At 35.3% G+C, this 19,443-nt stretch overlaps 1 pseudogene; it reads left to right on the top strand.

Annotated features, from left to right (window-relative positions):
• The first annotated feature begins 7,770 nt into the window (after positions 1-7,770).
• On the top strand, positions 7,771-10,497 carry LOC120268432 (annotated as a pseudogene).
• The last annotated feature ends 8,946 nt before the right edge of the window (positions 10,498-19,443 follow it).

The raw sequence follows: 19,443 nt of genomic DNA, 5'->3' as shown, positions 1-19,443 counted from the left end.
ATATGTGTTGCAACAAGGAATGCTTTGTTGTTGTGAAACAAAAATTCTATCAACTTTTTCACTCAGAGCTTCAACTCTAGAATACTGAGCAATAAGAGGATCAATCATCATTTTAAACTCCTTGCAAGAAAAAAAGTAAAGACATGACAAAAAGAAAATAAATGAGCATGATGGAAGAATAAGAAAATGTGAAATAGAATAAATAATAAATAGTTAAAATAGCAAAGTGCAAAGTGTTTCTAAACGCCTATTCCCTGACAACGGCGCCAAAAACTTGACACGTCCAAATATGCTTGTAAACCGCAAGTGCACAGGTGTCGAAGTAATAATACCCCGTTGAGAGGGTAGTCGAATCCTCAGGGAATAGTGCTTAGAATCACCAAGATTGCTATTTAACTGGAATGAAAATATGTTGAAAGTGATATGGAAAAAAACTCAATGCAAATAAAAATAAGAAAAGATAAAGGAGGCGCAAGTAAAAGATAGGAAAGGCAATCGACGATAAATGGGGTACCCGGATATTGCTCCGTCTAGGACAATCATTTCAAGTGCAATAACCCTCTATTGTGCTTCCTAATCAATGCAAGTGAGTCGTGGAAATCCTTAATTACATAGTCCCAAATCTAAGGTCAACTATGCTTTTAAAGGGTTGGAATTGGGCATCCACACGGGCGTGCGGAATTTCCACACGCCCCTGTGGAATTTCCACATGCCCGTGTGAATTCTCTGGAATTCTGATTTTTGGCTGGCTATAAACAGTAAAATGCTACAGTAGTAACTAGCTACAATACTCCGCCAAAAATACTCTCGAATCCACTTTTCATCGAGGTAACATAAATGGCCACACGTTTATGCTGTAGATTGCCTCGCTTTTTCAATAAAAGGGTTCATTAGTGAAGATCTTGCTATCAATGCACAAGTCAGGATACACAAATGTGACTGCCCTTGTGCCCTCCAAATCATTGTAATTGCTTGGATACATGGAAGTTGGCACACATTCATGTATCTTTGAGCCCAACTTGTGTCTTCACGTTTGTTCCTTCCAAGATTTCATCAAATAGTGCATTCACGATCTACTTTTGTCTTCTTTTTTTTAAAACATAGCTTCACAACCCTACCTGAGCAAAAGAGCACAAATAGACATGTATTAGGGCTTAAACCAGGTAAAAGTAATGCTCATTGTAAAGAAAGAACACTTCGCATTCTTAATACACAAGCACTTATCAAGTGCCCCTATGAGCTGGTCCTGTGAAGGTCCACGCCCATGCGGAATTTCTGCATGGGCGTATGAAACATATAGAGATTTTTCTCGGATTGACTGAGAAGCGACAGGGGTGTGCGTTTCTGCCCCTGTGCGTCAAGCACACGGGCGTGGGTAATTTCCGCACGACCTCGTGGTTGTGCAAAATTCCAATAAACACTCTTTACTTGATTTTTGGGGCCGATTTTGAAGATTTTATCTTCATCTAGTCGGTAAGCCTCTAATCCATCTTTTATTTGCTAGTTCTCATTCTCATTGGATTAAAACTGGTGGTTATGCATTGGATTTCCTCTAGAAGGGTAATATCATGCTTATAAGTAGTTTAAGAACATCTTGGAGCTGTATACATAAACTCTTGGTGCTTGCGACCATGCAGCTTTCACGCCTGTGGATCCACACGGCGTGGGGAATTTCCACATGACCGTGTGGATTCTTGAAGTATTAATTTGTGAGCTTCTTTGATCATTTCTTCTTCAATTCTTGTAGTTATGGCACCCCTGATCGAAGAAGCAAGGCGACAAGAGACTACGTGAGCCATCCCACGAGCGAGGGAGGATATGGGATTCGCTATTCTCGAGCACCGAGTCCGATTTGAGAGGTTATTGAAAAATTGGATTTGGGACGAGTCTCGATTTTTATTTGGATGTACTGAGAAAGGTACAGCGAGGTGCTGAACTAGCTGCTGAGATCGAGGAGCTGTTGGCCGTAGAAAGCTGGAGGTGACTATTATCGATTCGAGAGCCAGCTATCCGCGCATTGACACTCGAGGTTCAAGCGTCCATTCAGTTCGATCAGTCATATTCTAGATTTGATAGTGTTAACACCGTATAGTTTCGAGCATTTGTAAATTATTATAGTATGAGTGTTACATAGTTTTTGATCATGATAGGATTTCTTGACACGAGGAGTGCAGGCCTGGCTGAGTTATCCTCGCGGCTTAACTCCTCGGAACACGTCACGGGATATTGTGTGGACGGGGTCGGTCTGAGGCGAGGGAGTGTCTGAGGCCACGTGCCTGACCCAGGCGAGCTATAGATATATACACTGTGATGCCAGTAGATCGATGAATGGCCGGGTGAGAGCACAGGTGTGTTGAGTCGGCAGGATCTACTTTACTAATCCTCGATGGTCCAAATAGTGCCAATTCATCTAGGATATATCATCGTTGATTATCTTCATCATCAAGGGTAGTATCGCGAGAGTTAGTGTTTTTAGAGGGCCCCAACATCACCGGTCTTATCATGGGGATGGGATTATTAAATACTATCGGGGGCGAGAAGGCCGTTATCTCGAAACACCACTTGGCATATATATTATGAGATTGATGTGGATGATCAGGAGATCGCATCTAGTAGTGTGTATATGATCATGCCTCCTTTTGAGGCGGAGCAGAGGTCGAGTGACATCGAAATGGTTCAAAAGCCGGTGTTGAGCTGTGAGAGAGAGACAACGTGTAAAGGCCCTTCCCTACTGACGATAGGAGCCCCCACCAGTTCAGGTATTTTCTTCACCTCGAGCCCATGATCAATTTAAGAGCTCGGGAAGTCGTAAGGTCACTACATGCGGACTTGGTGAGGTTAGCTTTTCCACACCGCAGGTGGGCTTTGGAGGTTATGTTTGATATTTTATATGGCATTTGCCCTTTTCGGTAGCGATGCTTTCATCATTTTGAACATCTAAATCTCACAATAAAAAAAAGATATGTCGAATTGATGTAGAATACATAAATGAATGAATAAATAAATAAATAAATAAATAATTAAAAGCATACTTTCTGGGACCAATGGTGAACGGTGTTGTGATTCATTCTCTAAAACAGCTAGTATACCACCTAAGACAGGGTTAAACGCAAATAAGGACAAAATAGTAATAATAAATAATGATGAATGATAACAAATTGATAATACCCTGTGGATGATCAGGAATAATTTCCTTAGCCAATGAACCTAGTGAACCTATTAAAAAAAGGAGAGGGGGTTTGATAAAATAATATTTTAAAAGTAAATATATGCATTTAAACATAAAAAAATCATACCAGCATTTTGGGTGGCTATTACATTTTCTAAATAAAAAAAAATCTATTTGCATACCTACGAAAAAAATCTTTCAAGGAAAAAATATATGATAATAATAAAAAAAGAAAGAACGTGAGGAATATTTATACATATATATATATATATAAGTAAATAAATAAATAACAAATTAAAAAATGGGCGGAACAATAAAAAAATGGCTAACGGATGTAAAGAGCGAAGGCATATGTGCAAGTGACTATGATTTAAATATATATATCTAATAATAATAATAATAATAATAATAATAGTAAAAAAAAGTAATAATTAAAGTGAGGGTTATTACGCAATATCAATGAAAAGTTTTTAAACTGTATATATTCACATACCTCGAGTTCGCTGTCGTTTTACGAAAGTAGGTGAATCCATAGTAGTGTGACTCTGTTTGGAGATGGGACTAGAGAGGCCAATGAAAATACCTTCGTTGATAAATTGTGGTCTTCTTGAGGATTAACCTTGTTCCCTATTTGTGATAGGCTCTTTTCGAGTTAAGGATGTAATGCTTTGATGAAAAAAACCTGGACACTTTTGAACCACTTCTGTGCATAGATCAATGGTGTGCGTGTGTAATCCTGGAAGTATACGGGTTATCAAGTAATAACTCTCGTGCGAACACGAGAGGGTCGTATTCCCAAGGGCCCGAGAATCTACTCTTACTTCCTCATTACAATGTTGTTTAACCTGCAACTCGGAATGTGACAATAGAGCTATAAAGAAATAAATTAAATTCAACTAAAATGTCTACAATGAAGCCAATACACTAGGAGGTAATCAAGGCAAGGAAGTGGTCACAGATGTGGATCCCCTCGGGGGCTACTAAAGTGTGCAGGATGCTACAACTATCATGCAATTGGCAAGTTGGACCGAGAAAACCCTAATGTAGGCCAACCCGATGGTCACAGCAATTGACCCCTAATCTGGTACAAGTATTGGGTACGAAATCTCTTCCACCCAAATCCTCCTATGATTGTAATGAGGGTAATGGCATTCTCAAGTTAGGGTTGAAACACAAACTAGGAACAACCCTAATATTCGAGGGGTACAAATACCCGATGGTCACGGTGTATTCATACACGTATCCCTTCCAAGCTTGGTGAGTCTAATACTAGGGAAATGGTCATTCAACCTAGTATATCCTAGAAATTGATACACAGAGTTCTCATGCATATCAATACATTAAAATACACCAAACAAGGATCACAAACAAACCAAATTGCAATAGACGAGTCAAAGCATTCAAACAACACAAGTTCACCTCCAAGGTTCACCTACATCCGGTGACCTTAGGGGTTTAGTTGCTCATACCAACAAAATACACAACAATGTTCATGAAAACAACTAAACAAAGCATGAAAGAACTCCCTCAAAGGTCGGAGGCCGAATAACACCTTGAACTCCTCGGCAAGGAGCTCCTAAAGATGCCACTCAAGGGGTGGTTTCCCTTGTCTTCAACCTCCTACAACCAAGCCCTAGGGATTGATCTCGCCCAAAATCACACTCTCCTCATCGAATCATCCTTAGAAATGCCTTCCAAGGCATTATTCTACCACCAATCAAAGATGGTGGTGAAGAGCTCCAAGAAGAATGCCTCCCCTCCCCTTCAAAATGCCCTAAAGAACCCTTTAAAGGATGATCTCAGGATGGTTTCCGAGCTAGTTCAAGGTCAGTATATAGGCCGTGAGGATGCTCACAAAACTGGCCAAAATTCCAATAATATACTATAATGAACTACTATATTACTGCTATAGTAAACCTGCAATAGTACTGTTCTCTTCAAATTGGCTTGCGGCGATCGTCTTCACGGCCGTGAGGCTGCCAGTAAGGAATCCCAAACTTAGCTTTTTCTTTCAATTTTTGTGCTTCAGGCTACTACAGTGATGCTACAGTAGGTGTGCCATCATGAATTTTCCTTCATATATAATCTAGGGAAGTGACATCAGGCCCATGCATATAGAAAGTGAGAAGGGAAAATTGTCATGGAAATCCAGGACTTTTCCTATTATTGACCATGCCATTCAATGCCGCATATATAGCTGCTAAAACTAAGGAAGCAAAGGCAATCTTTTTCCCATGTACAACATCAGAAGCCATCATTTAAAACTTTTGGTATAATCATATTTTTAAAGAGCCACAAAAGTATAGTAAATCAGCATTTAAAAAGGGTTTTAGAGGAGGATCAGATTTTGAATCAAATTTTGTTCTCTTTCTAAAACATCCTATCTAATTATCAAAAGATACGCCTTTGTCACGTTGAGAAAAATCTTGACTTGGAAGCCATTAAAAGACATCAAAAAGGTTTCTCAAAACTGAAAAGTCAGAAATTTCTCTCTGGTGAAATATGTCATTAGTATGTATGAATTCGTCATATATATTGCTATAAATAGGAAGCCCTTTAAGCTGCTTGATATCCCACAAAGAAATTCCTACCTCCCCATGTAAGAATTGAAATGTGTTGGTCTCTAGACATCACATTTCTACCAATGATTTATAGAAATTAAGATCTATGTTGTACTATCCAATTGAAGATATAATCCCTCCCACTAGCCCCCCATGGGATAACTCATTGGAATAACTATTAATAACATATTTGACCCAATCAGCGTAAACTAGAAAATCAATCAACTCACTTCTGATGGGATTCTTACCCTTCTATCCAGGGTGGTGATTGATGATTTTATGTCCAAGAGGTTGGAAAATATTCGAATCTTGTGCATTCCCTTCAGGCTCTAAGTAAATTGCATCAATCCTACTATCTTCGTACTAAGGGTTCAGAGTAAGCCTATTCTGAATACTCTTCTCCCTCATAATAATAATCGGTTCAGATCCTATACCAAAAGCAAAGTTATGTCGAGTGAAAATTTGACCATGTGGGGATTCATTACAACTTTGGTCAATGTCCCAAAAAGCTCATTCTATGAATTGTTGGCCATGACATATAAAAAGATTTATAGTTCTCACTTCCCTCACTCAATCTCACTAAAATTTTTAGTGAAAGAAGTATGAAGGTGGCATTTGTTTATATAAGAAAATTAAATTAATTAATTAAATAATTAATTATAAATAAAAGATATACATATATCAAATACATGTCCTAATTTAAATAAAATTCAAAAATTTAAAATATATTTATCTTAATCAAATGTAGCCAAATCGTAATAGAATTAAAATAATATATGGTTAACATAAACAAATTTGATAATATTTGGCTACATTCCAAGATTGGCTAAGGGTACAGATCTCGAGGTAATTCATAAACTTAAGATTAGCCAAGAGCATATATCTTCAAGCGATCCAAAATATTCAAATCTCAAGAAAAGCCAAGAGCACAGATCTCGACGCAGTCTAAAATACATAAATCTCAAGATTAGCCAAGAGAACAAATGTCGAAGAGATCTAAAATACATAAATCTCAAAATCAGCCAAGAGCACATATCTTGAAGCGATCTAAAATATTCAAATCTCAAGATTAGCCAAGAGCACAGATTTCAAGGCTGTCTGAAATACCTAAATCTCAAAGATCAGCCAAGACCACAGATCTCAATGAGGTATAAAATACATAAATCTCAAGATTAGATAATAGCACAGATCTTGAGGTGATCTAAAATAGACAAATCTCAAGATCATCCTAAAGCACAGATCTCGAGGTGATCTAAAATATTTAAATCTCAAAATCAACCAGAGCACAAATCTCGATGCCGTCTAAAATATGTAAATCTCAAATTAGCCAAGAGCACAGATTTCAAAGCAATCTAAAATATTTAAATGTCAAGATCATCAAAGAGCATAGATCTCGAGGAGATTTAAAAAAAAAGACGTGGGGATATGTTTGACATGGTCACCCCATGATCAACCACCACGTGAAGAAGAGGGTTAAAAGATTTTAAAAGGGGAGGCAGGAAAGAATTGGAAGGGAAGGAAGAAGGATGTAGAGGGAGAGGTTTGAAAGAAAAAAAATAATCAGAGAGAGAGATAATCCAAGAGAAATAAGATTTGAAGAAGAAAGAATAAAGAAAAGGTTCCATTTTTTCCCCTATTCTCTGCTATACATGTGTGTGTGTGTGTGTGTGTGTGTGTGTGTGTAAAGAAGAAGAGATGGTCACTACCGCATTTTCCAGTATTGCAGTTGTTGTTGTCTACCACTCGTCATCATCACCAAAGAAAGTCGCTATCACCAGAGAAAATATTGAAGCCGCTCGCCGTCACTTTATTATTGTTGTCGCTACTGCTAGTTGTCATTGACATCATTCTTAATGTTCTCTATTAAGGTTGGCTTCACTCTAATACTCCATGGTGGTCTAATCATAGAAATTGTCACCCCCGAGCTGGCCTGCATAGTCTCTTTCATTGCTACATTCAAATGTGTGCAAGCTGTGATTGATAACTCGTCTCATCTATGTATCACCATCCATGCTCTCTCTGCTCCGGTGTCTCTTCATCATGGACATAAAGGTGAATCCAAAAATAGGTGTGTTGGTGGCGGCAGTAGCGAGCTTGGTGGTACACGAGGTGCTAGGCCTTCGAGCATTGGATTTCGATAAGCCCCATCATCAACTACATTATCAACATCCTCGCTGATGAGGATTTTGACTTCTGCGTTGATGGCGATGGAGCCTTTGAGGATGTCCTCATTTGTTGATTCCAGCTGCATTGAAGACTATGAAGAATGTCGATTGGTTTACAACAAAATCTCAAAGAAGTTTGGCAAGCATAGGTTGGTGAAGCCTAAGGAAGCTGTCCAGAGCCTAGCAACATCGCTATGGATGTATGATCGGATGGACGATGGTGAACTTGTAAATAAAAATGTTGAGTTATAGGATTATCCTGAACTGATTGAACGTGATAGAGTGAAGATCGAGAGAAGAAAAGGGAAAAAGGAGAGATAGAGAGAGACCCAATAGCAAATGCATTTGAAGGAGATGGAAGCTATTAAAGTAGGAATGCCAGTTGTGTCTATAAGTTAAGATGGTGATGGAGGGTCGACGGCCAAGGATATACATATGGAGAACTTCAAAATATTTGATAAACGCCTAAATGTATGTATTATTTATGTACTTGCATGTATGATTCATGTATTTTGTATAAAATCAATGCCCGTTTTTGGTCTAAATTGGTTCCTTTCATATTACAGGTGCAAATAAAGCCTAGGGGAGCTCAACAATAGGATTTGAGAAGAAATCAGCATCAAAAACACCATTTTAGAGTCGGTACTATAGCAGCACTGTAGCAGTGATGTAGCATAAAGACATGAAGAAAATGCTTAGTCTGGAGTTTCATGCGAGCAACCATACGGGCGCATAGATGGCCGCATGCAGTACTATATCAGTTTTACTGTAGTGTTTCACTTTAGCATTTTACATGAATTTCTAAAATTTTCACGACCCGTATGCTGCACGCATGGCATCCCAATAAGGGTCTTTATAACGGTTTTTAGGGCATTTTGGAAGGAAGGAAACCCTAGCCTCTTGAACTTCACTTCACCATCTTTAGATCTAAGCTAGAAAAAGTTTTGGAGGGTATTTCTAGTGAGAGAATGATGAGGAGAGCAAGATACTATGAGATGCACCCCTTTGATCCACATTTTGATAGGAAGAACAACGAGGGAAGCCAACCCTTTAGTGGCGTCTTTGGAAGAGTCATTCGGCCTCCAATCTTTGAAGGAGTGTTTCTTATGTGTTGTTTGGTTGTTTTTATGTATTTTCTTGAGTATTTTGTAGCTATGGATAACAAAACTCCCAAGGTCACCTGATGTAGGTGAATCTTGGGGGTGAACTTGTGTAGAATGGTTGGTTGATTAGTTTATTGCATTTGGGTTTGTTTGTGATTGTTGTTTGGTGTATTTGAATATATTGGTATGCATGAGAACTTGGTATATCAATTGCTAGATGTTACTAGGTTGCATGACCATTGCCCTAGTATTAGGCTCACCAAGGTTGGAAGAGATACATGTACGAATACGCCGTGACCATCAGGTATTTGTACCCCTCCATTGTTAGGGTTGTCCTTGGTTGTGTTTCAACCCCAACTTGAGAAACCTACCACTCTTATTGCAATTGTACGAGGATTTGGGCGGAAGAGGTTTCGTATCCAATACTCGTACTAGATTAAGGACCAATTGCCGTGACCATCGAGTTGGTCTAATTTAGGGTTTCTCAATCCAAATTACCTAATTTCATACTAGTTAGAGCAACCTTCACACGTTAGTAGCCCCCTTGGGAATCCATATCCGTGACCAATTCCTTGCCCTGTTTATCCCTCGAGCATTGCCTTCATTGTAAATCTTTTCACTAGAGTTTGAGTTGTATTTTAAAATTTTGTCACAACACTCGAATTGGTAGGCAAAACAATCACACAAAGGGGAATTAAGGGTAGCTTCTCGGGCCCTTGGGAATACGACCCCCTCATGCTCAGGCGAGGGGTATAACTTGGCAACCCTGTGCGCTTGCAGGATTGCACATCAATATCCGTTGGTGGCCATAATCTACTCATGGATATTTCAGTTACTTTTTCTTTTGGAATACATTATGATTTTTTTCGGAGAGATGGGACTGGTAAAATGTCTTTCCTTAGACATATAACCATGCATGCTATTGATGGTTACATGCGGAACAAGAGGTTGTGGGGGATATTTAAAGGATACAGCAACTAGAAGAAGATGCTCGGCTATTTTCTCAACAAAGAGATATGGAGTATGAAGCTGAATTTAGGAATAGTGATGGGCATCTTAAAGGGGCCTTGACAAAGATGTTATTTCAAAAAGGCTTGAAGAGATGTATAAAAGGCTCGAATTTATTGATGCATATTCATCAAAGGCACATGTTGTTTCAATTCGTGCATGTCTTTGTTTTAATCCAGAAATGCAGAAAAAACCTACTAACTCTTTTTTTTGGAGGATGGTGTATACAAATAGCTTTTGCACATGCTTTATTCATTAAGCCTGACTTGCTACTTGTTGATGATCAATCAAATCATCTTGACTTAGATACAGTTGAGGCACTTATCCAAGGCCTAGTCATCTTTCAAGGAGGGGTTCTAATTGTGAGCCATGATGAACACTTGATATCAGGCAGTGTTGGTGAGCTATGGGTGGTGTTTGAGGAAAGGTCTCCACATATTCAGGAACAATTTAGGATTATAAGAAGATATTTAAGTCATCTTCTTCAGTAATCTCCATCATCTCCCCTTCACTCTTGCCCATACAAAGACATTTTGAAACTCATACACTCATAGTTATTATTAAAATCTCTATGTTCCCTATGTTTATGTTTCAAGATAGACAACAAGACTATACAAACTTTGTCATTCTACTTCAATGTAACATAAACTAGAATCTGTACTATCGATACCCTCGTGCATCAATGTTTTCACTAAAAAAATGCTCACTCTAAAGCTACGGCAAATTTTAAAAAAGAATATATACACAAATTTCAAAGCGGTGATGAGGTACATATTTCAAGACGATAACGAGGCATGCAATGCAGTAGCAAGGCACAAGCAGTGATTTATTATATATGTAAATAAGCTATATGTTCATATATAAATGATGTCGTAAATATATATATATATATAATGAAATTTATAATTTTCAATTTTCCTATCTTACCTTGCATTCAAGCCCTTAATCAGATGTTTACAAGATTTTAGTCTAGAGTAATTAATAATAGAGGCTTGCCTCTTTTAGGCATGGAAGCAGCAACAAAAATGGAATAAATAAAAATAAATAACATTTTGTGATTCAATATATTGCCCAGTTTCTCTTCACCGACACAACGCCAAGGCGGGTATTTCCAATCCCACATGAGTCTTGAGAGAGATTTGGAAATATTGTCTAATAATCTATTCCCTACACAAACCTAGAGGATTCCTATGAATACCTACAAAGATATGCGTTAGGATCTGGGTTAGTCTTCAAATTACTTCCTCTCTAATAGGTTTTTTTCCAAGAGACGCCCTTTAATACCATGAAGAGTCATCAATGTGATTTGATTGAGACTCTGGATTAGACTCTAGGTCTGAGTCTTCAAAGATTTCTAATGGGTGTTCAAATTCATGAGACATCAAGCAACCCTTTGGATGAGCACCATGACTCCATCTTTAACAGTGCCTGCTACGCATATCTTAGTTCCTGAGAGATTTGAGGTCATGTGATTCTCAAGTGAGGAAACCCTTTGTAAGCCCCACAACCACAACCTTACCATTGATGAGAAGTAAACAATCATGGACCATATTTTATTTCTTGTTAAATTTGGATAATTAGCTGAATGGTCAGATTACTTGGCGGCTTACACATAGCCACCTGTTCAATAGGCAAGTGATGTAGCTGAAACCACACAATAGCAATGGTTAATAGCGTTGTAACTAGTTAGAAATTTGGATGCCAAGGCGACAGCTTGAGAATAAGCCCGCTTAGTGTCCATGGCCCCTAAAATAGGATGCATTGGATTGCTTCATGGTTGCGAAAATGCTTTTAGGAGATCCATGATTTAGATCTATCCCCATTTCTTCCATTTTTTAAGCAATATTATCATCACGAGAACTTGCGTTGGAGCTTTGCTTAAGAATTTTTCATACATGCATTTTGGAATCAGCTTTCTACTCTACATCAATTTTGGTAAAGTCTGAAATACTAGTCTTTAATCTTCCAGGGTTGGGCCTTGAACTAATGGTGATGTCTCAAGATTAAGTTGGGTCCTACAGTAATTGCTGCCCAAGTGCTTACAGCTTAAGTTTAGGTTGAGGTTTTGGTCTTTCCCAAGTGGAGTGAGTCAGGAAATATGGACAAAGTAGCCATTTTTATGGAAAAAAAAAACCCACTTGCCATGGCAAGTGGGGCAATGTGAAGCTAAGTATTACAATAGTGGAAAAGGTGTTTTCCTATGTCAGTTTATCAAAGGGTGTTTCCCTACTTCTTTGTTCTATGTTCTTGTATTTACCAATTGATTGGTGCTCTAGATTTCATTTTATTAGTTTCTTTTTATTTGATTGTTCAATATTCTCTTTTTATACGATCATGTGTTACAACGTGTATCGTATTGCATTGAATAGATAAATTTTTATGACTTTATCCATTTAGCTAAATTTATTGAATTCAAGAATGGGGTGTAGCCCATCAATTCTCATGTGTTTTATGTTTGGAGGAGACTTGAGTTCGAGTCCCTCAAATAGTAAAATGCATAATGGGTCTTCTAAGTGGGGGAGCTTGTCACCTATTTGTCAATATATATATATATATATTGAAATTCTTTATTGCATTAATCTAAACCCTATTTACCTCTGTATTATTTGTAGAGACTTTTACTTGCCAAGCTTGAAAAATAGAGAAATTACTACCTGGCCCCTTGACTTTCAAATATTACTTGGAACCAACTTAATTAATTTTAATTTACTTGCTATTACCTGGGACAACTTGAGTTATATTTTATATCTTTATAATCCCTTTTTAATTCATGGCATCATGAATTACTATACATACTTCTTAATAAATAAACACTAGCCTTCATCAAGGTTAAGTATATAATTAGCTTCATTAGAGAAATAATAGGTGTCCTATATATAATACAAATGTATGCATTTCTCATATGTTAATTCAATTATCTAATAATATATATCATGAAAGAGATTTTATACAAACAAAAAAGATAAAAAAAAAAAAAGTCTGATTTCATTTGAACAAAAAGATTAAAATAAAAATCATTCTAGCTCAAATTAAAGTATTGAAAATTATAGTTAAAAATGACAAAAACAAATCAAAATACGGCATGTAATTTCATTAATTGTCGGAGTTGGGAAGTAAAAATCAACCCCAAATCATTCATGTAAACTAAAGAATGTATCAATATAAAAACTTGTGAATCAACTAATAAAATTAAATACTTTTAGGGCTTGCTTGGGGTGAAAGGTTGAGAGGGGTTTCGGAGTGATTAGGAGGTAAGGATTCCCTTATCATTAGACAATTTTATCCTTGATATACTTGTCTAATGACAACTAATATCCTTTTTGAATTTCTCAATTATAAAGGGGTTAAATGAAAAAAACCTAAATCTACGCTTCCACTCTCCCCAATTACCAGAATCCATTACATATTGTTGTCAGCTATCTTGCTACTCCATATTTGGGTTATTTTTCCAGTGAGAATCGCTACCGTAGTACTGATGCTCTCAATCCACTAATGTTCTATTGAAGATTGTTGCCTAGGTATGCATCAATGAACATCACTTGTTGGGGTAAATTTTTTAGTAAGTCACTTAACTTTGGCTCATTTTCACTTTGATCACTAAACTTCAATTTGTATCAATTTGATCACTCAACTTTAATTTGATTTCAACCTGCAGTAATAAATGATTTCAATCCCCAATTGATGACATGGCTGTCTAAAAATCTAAGTGAGTCCTCCCATTGACACATTATTAAGTCTATTAGAGATGTCCACGCTCATCGAAAAAGAGCCACATCATTCATTTGAGGTTGAAAATATCTTGATTTACTACCAAGTGAAATGAAATTAAAAGTTGAGTGACCAAATTGATATAAATTGAAGTTCGGTGATCAAAGTGAAAATGAGCCAAAGTTTAGTGACTTATGAAAAAATGTGTTTGTGAAAAATTATTAATTGGATTCTTTGTTTTGATCTTTGTTTGTTATGTGTTTCTTGTGAAACTTGTAAAATAGAAACATTCCCTTGGTTAGATTTGTCGATTCATATATAGCTTCAGAAATCTGTAAAATAGAGGCATATATACTCAATGTGCATATTGTTAAATAGAGACGTATATTATGAAATTTCAAGATTATGACTTTTGGTGTCTTAGTCTATATATTCATTGTATTTTTTTTTTTATTTTTTGGTGTTTAAATTTGCATTGGGTTTTAGTTTTTTTATTTAGTTATATTATGTATTAAGCATCTTTAATTATTTCTTATGTAGTAGTAATTATTTCTGAATTTTTTTCACAAAATAATTTTGTTTGGCATTTTTTTCTTCCTTTATTATGATAGGTTGGGACTTACTTTGTTTAACAGTCTTTGTTTTCATTCTCCCACTTTGACCAATTTCAACCTTGAATGTCCTTCAATTAATATTTGGATAAGACTAGCACCACCCCCACCACCGCTACCTCCTCTTGCTCCGCCTACTCCTCAGGAGACTAAAGAGAAGACTATTATGGAATTCAAAAGACCTGGCCGCTACCATTTGAGGGCACTACCAATCCTGATGAAGTGGATGTTTGGGTAGAGGAGATGGAGAAGGCCTTTGCAGTGATGAAGTGCACCGAAGAAGAAAAAAGCTTAGGTTCGGAGTGTACATGCTTAATGGCCCGGTGAACCACTGGTACAAAGGAGAACTTCACATTAGTCAGGGATAAGACTTTGAATCTTGGGAGCAACTGAGTGAAGCCCTTTTCTGTAAATACTTCACCAGAGACAAGATGGTGCAGTTTGAGAGGAAATTCATTAATTTGACAACTAGCATGTGATAAATTACATTTTTTTTTATTTATAATTGTGTGGAGAACATCAGTGTTTGCAAGGCTTTTCATTTTTTATTTTTTTTATCTAAATTCATTGAAACTAATCTTGCAATAATGATCATGCCAAAGAAAGCTTTGAATTCATTGTCCTCTTCACATTGTTAAACCTTAGCTCTTGTTTAATTTTATTGGTTAGACCATATTGAAAAATATTTATTTGATAAGAAGGTGTTCTAGAAAGCTGTAAAGAATATTTGGATGGGAGCTTGACTGAATGGTTTCAGATATATTGTACACATGCCATCGCTGAGAAGATATAGAAGACAAAACCCATTACTCTATTACATGTGCAATACTTTAATCCATTACAAGAAACATATTAGAAATCTATATTTTAATCTTAGATGATAAACAACATGAGAAGTGAGTCAATGATCATGAGAAGTGAGTTAATAGCTATAAACTATTAATGACCTTTAAAATCCAATAACTATTAACAACCATCTACATATACGCTAGCACTAATTCCATACAGAAAGCTCATATATCTAAGATCATATTTAAGGAATGAGAATAAAAGAACATAACACTATGCTTTGTGCCGACATACAATTACTTAAAGTACTATTTATACAAATGCCTTCAGAGTCATATTTTCACTCCTTAAGTCATAATTTATCTTAAATTATTTATGTATAGATGGTCAATGATAAAGAATGTTTGGCCAAAGTTCTTTTGGCTCAAGTTTTATTGGTTAATTCTTTATTAAACTTGCACCGATTGTACTATTTAACAGCAGCTCAAGTTGTTATCACTGTAACTGGTTGGATCGCAAGCCTCATAAATAAACTTAAACATATTAGAGGTCAAATCACACATGAAGTATGGCTTCAAGGAGACCAAGCAACGGATGAGCTAATGTCACATTTTCTTTCAAGTGATCTATGTCATAGCATGATAAGAATGAGCCCTGCAGGTTTCCTAGGATTATGTGATATGTTGGTGAGAAAGGGTGATCTTAGACCAACATTGCATGTATAAGTCAAGGAAAAAGTTATAAAAACACTTTACTTATTAGGTCATAATATCTCCCATCGTGAGCTATCTTTTTCTGTCTACCATTCTCGAGAGATGATCTTTTGTCATTTTCATAATGTTTTACATGCTATCGAGGAATTGGAGGAGAAATTCTTAAAACAACTAGATGGCTCACAAATCCTTTCCAGAATAACGGCAATAGATTCTATCAATATTTCAAGGTAACCACATGTCAAATAAATTACAAACTTACTACAACTATGTGTATGGTGATAATGAAATAAAAAAAAATATTTTCAGTATTGTGTTGGTGCTATTGATGGGACACATATTCATGTAAAAGTTTCTAGTGTCGAAGCTCCTAGGGTATCGTAAAAGAAAAGAATATTCAACACAAAATATGTTAGCAGCATGCACATTTGATTTGAAATTCACATATGTGCTACCTGGATGGGAAGGCACAGCTTCTGTTTCAAGAATTATGAAAAATGCATTAACTAGGGTGGCTCCTCTTAAAATCCCAGAAGGTACTTGTTATGTTACAATATTGTATAAAACATTACATATATACACACATGTAATAAAAAAGTTTATTTTATCTTTAGGAAAATATTACCTTGTTAATACTAGAGTCATGTTGAAAAGTGGCCTTATTACACCATATAGAGGGAAGCACTATCACTTGAAAGAATATTCAAGAAATCCATTACAGAATGCACATGAATTATTTAATCTTCACCATGCATCTTTTTGGAATGCTATTGAACGACATTTGGTGTCCTTAAGAAGCGATGCCCTATAATAGCAAGCTTAACGGAGCCCCATTATGGTTTAAAAACTCAAAAGAAAATTATTTTCGCATGTTGTATTTTGCATAATTATCTAATGGGTGTAGACCCAGATGATGCAATGCTTGAACAAGTTGATAATGAACTCGAGGAGGAAGCACATGAAGAACATCATGGTTGTAGAGAGAACAATGAAGAAACCACTCAAGGAGAAATCACTAGGGATGCCATTGCAACTAAAATGTGGTTTAATTATGTTTAGTGGCTTGAATGTTTAAAGTGCCTTTTGATATGTATTGTGTGCTTTTTAATTTGTAGTATCAAGATGAGACTAATGTTAGTTTTTGTTTAGCGAACAATTTAATCTTTACTTGAATGTGACACATTTGTTATTGTGACTTTTTAATATGTTTAGGGGCTACTTGGTTACCTGTAAGTAGCTGTAAGTAACTGTAATGTAAGTGATTTTACATGTGAGTAACTATTTGGTTTGATGTAAAAATTCCACTTATATATAAGTGGATTTACATATCACCTACTTTACAGCATTTCAACTTATAGCAAAATTTGCTTTAAGCTGAAATGTAGTAAATTAAGTGGAATCCACTCACCATTATATTTAATTATAAAAATATTTAATAAAGTAAATTATCTTTAAATTTAATTATAAAAATATTTTTAAGCAATAAGATTAATGAAATATTAAATATTTTTATAATTAAATATTTATATGATTAAAAATTTTTACGACAAAATATTTTTTTTAAAACATTATATTGTTTTAAAAAATAATTATAAATTTATTTTTGAGTAATAAGATGAAAAATATATTAAATAATTTAATAGTTTAATATTTATATGATTAAATATTTTTATGAAAAAAAATATTTTTTATTATTGAAAATATTATAATTTTAAAAAAATTAATTATAAAAATATTTTTAAGTAATAAAAATAAATAAATATTATATTTTTATAATTTAGTATTTATATAATTAACATTTTATAATAAAATTTTTTATAAATTTAATAAAATTAATTATAGATTTTTTCCAAGTAATAAAGTTAAAGAAATATTAAATATTTTTAAATTAATTAATTATTTTTATTTAAATTAATAATAATAATAATAATAATAATAATAATAATAATAATAATAATAATAATGGGTGTAATCTCACCAACTCACTTACATGGTAACTATACCTTTAAATTTGCATCAAACCAAACAATAAAACTAAATACACCATTCCTAGTTACAGCAAACCAAACAACAATGATGTAAGTTGAAATACAGCATTTTCATTTACACTGTAATTTTACTTACATGTTATTTTACTTACAGACGACCAAACAGCCCCTTAATATTTTTAAAGTGTCTTTTCAATATATATTTGTGTATTTTGACTTTATGATTATTGTTGATATGGTACTTTCCTTTGTTAACATTTCATTATATTCGATGATACTTGTTTATCATTGGTAATCTTGTTTGTTTTTAATGTAGTTTGAAATATGTCAAAGAGGAAAACAACTCATGATGGAAATGAAATGTTGACATAAACTTCTACCATGGACGGTGCTTTGATTGATGCATACTTGCATCAACATGCAGCTTGGGAATAGAGTTGAGGAATGATTTATCACTCCATCCATTGGAAAACATAGCAAAATTGGAGTTGAAGAATAAATTTCCTGCAAGGGCACAGACAAGGAAAAGTTACATGTAATCGCATGAAAATATTATGCTATTGATGCTATGATGTAGCCAAAATGGAATGAGTGGATTCGCTTAAAATTCAACTACAGAAACTTGGGAGGCCAAACCTGAAGTGTGGTAACACCTAATTGAGGTTAGTTTTCTTTACTACTTGGAATACAACATAATATATGTATTGATGATGTCATGTTGTTAACATTGTTGCATATATAGGTTAAACCTGAAGCTGTTTAATGGATGAAAAAAAAAGTTTTGGGAATTATGAAAAGTTGGTTCAATTATATGGAAAAGATAGGGCAACTGGGTAATAGGCTGAAACTGCATCAGAAATGAGAAGAATGACTCAAAATGAGCAAAATACAATTTATGAAATTGACTTCATGGTTACAATAAACATGGCAAATTTGGAAAATTTGAGTAAAATTAAAATGTGGGCCTACATCACAATAAGGTTGAAGATGAAGCATCACCAATGGCTACTAATCAACAAACTCCCTTTGAAGCTGAATGTGCATCTAAGTCAAAGAAAGTCAAAAGGCGTGATATTAATGAAAATCTTAACAAGTTGGGTTGCCCATTGAGATTGTCGCTAATTTTGTTATTCAATCAACAACTGTGATGATTGAAGCGTCTCATTCAACGATGGAGACAACAACAAATATTATAAGGGAATGCTTCCTGAACCCAAATCCATACAAAGATTATGATGTGTGGGGCTTGCTTATGGATTTGGGGCTCTCGCAACCTTTTATGACTAATGCTTATATGGTCCTCATTAAAGATTCCAACATGATGGAAGGTTTGATTTAATGCCCACTTTACCAGAAGTACTCTCTATGCTTGTAAGTTTTGGTGTTGTCAAGATACATTGAGTAATTAGAGAAGTGAGCTTCTTCCATAACCCCTCCTTTAACTCTGGATTGTCTAGTACATAGACGTAATTTATTAATCTCATTCAACCATCCTCATGGACTCTAAACATTAAAACTTCTTCAAACTTCTTTATCTTTGATTGATGATGCATACCAATAAATCTTCTATAGACATAGCCTAGAATGCTCCCCAATGGCTTCCTTGACACTCTAGATTGGTGATGAAG

This window comes from Dioscorea cayenensis, chromosome 9 (genome assembly GCF_009730915.1).
Source record: "Dioscorea cayenensis subsp. rotundata cultivar TDr96_F1 chromosome 9, TDr96_F1_v2_PseudoChromosome.rev07_lg8_w22 25.fasta, whole genome shotgun sequence".
Lineage (NCBI taxonomy): Eukaryota > Viridiplantae > Streptophyta > Magnoliopsida > Dioscoreales > Dioscoreaceae > Dioscorea > Dioscorea cayenensis.
This window is presented reverse-complemented; position numbering and strand designations above follow the sequence as displayed.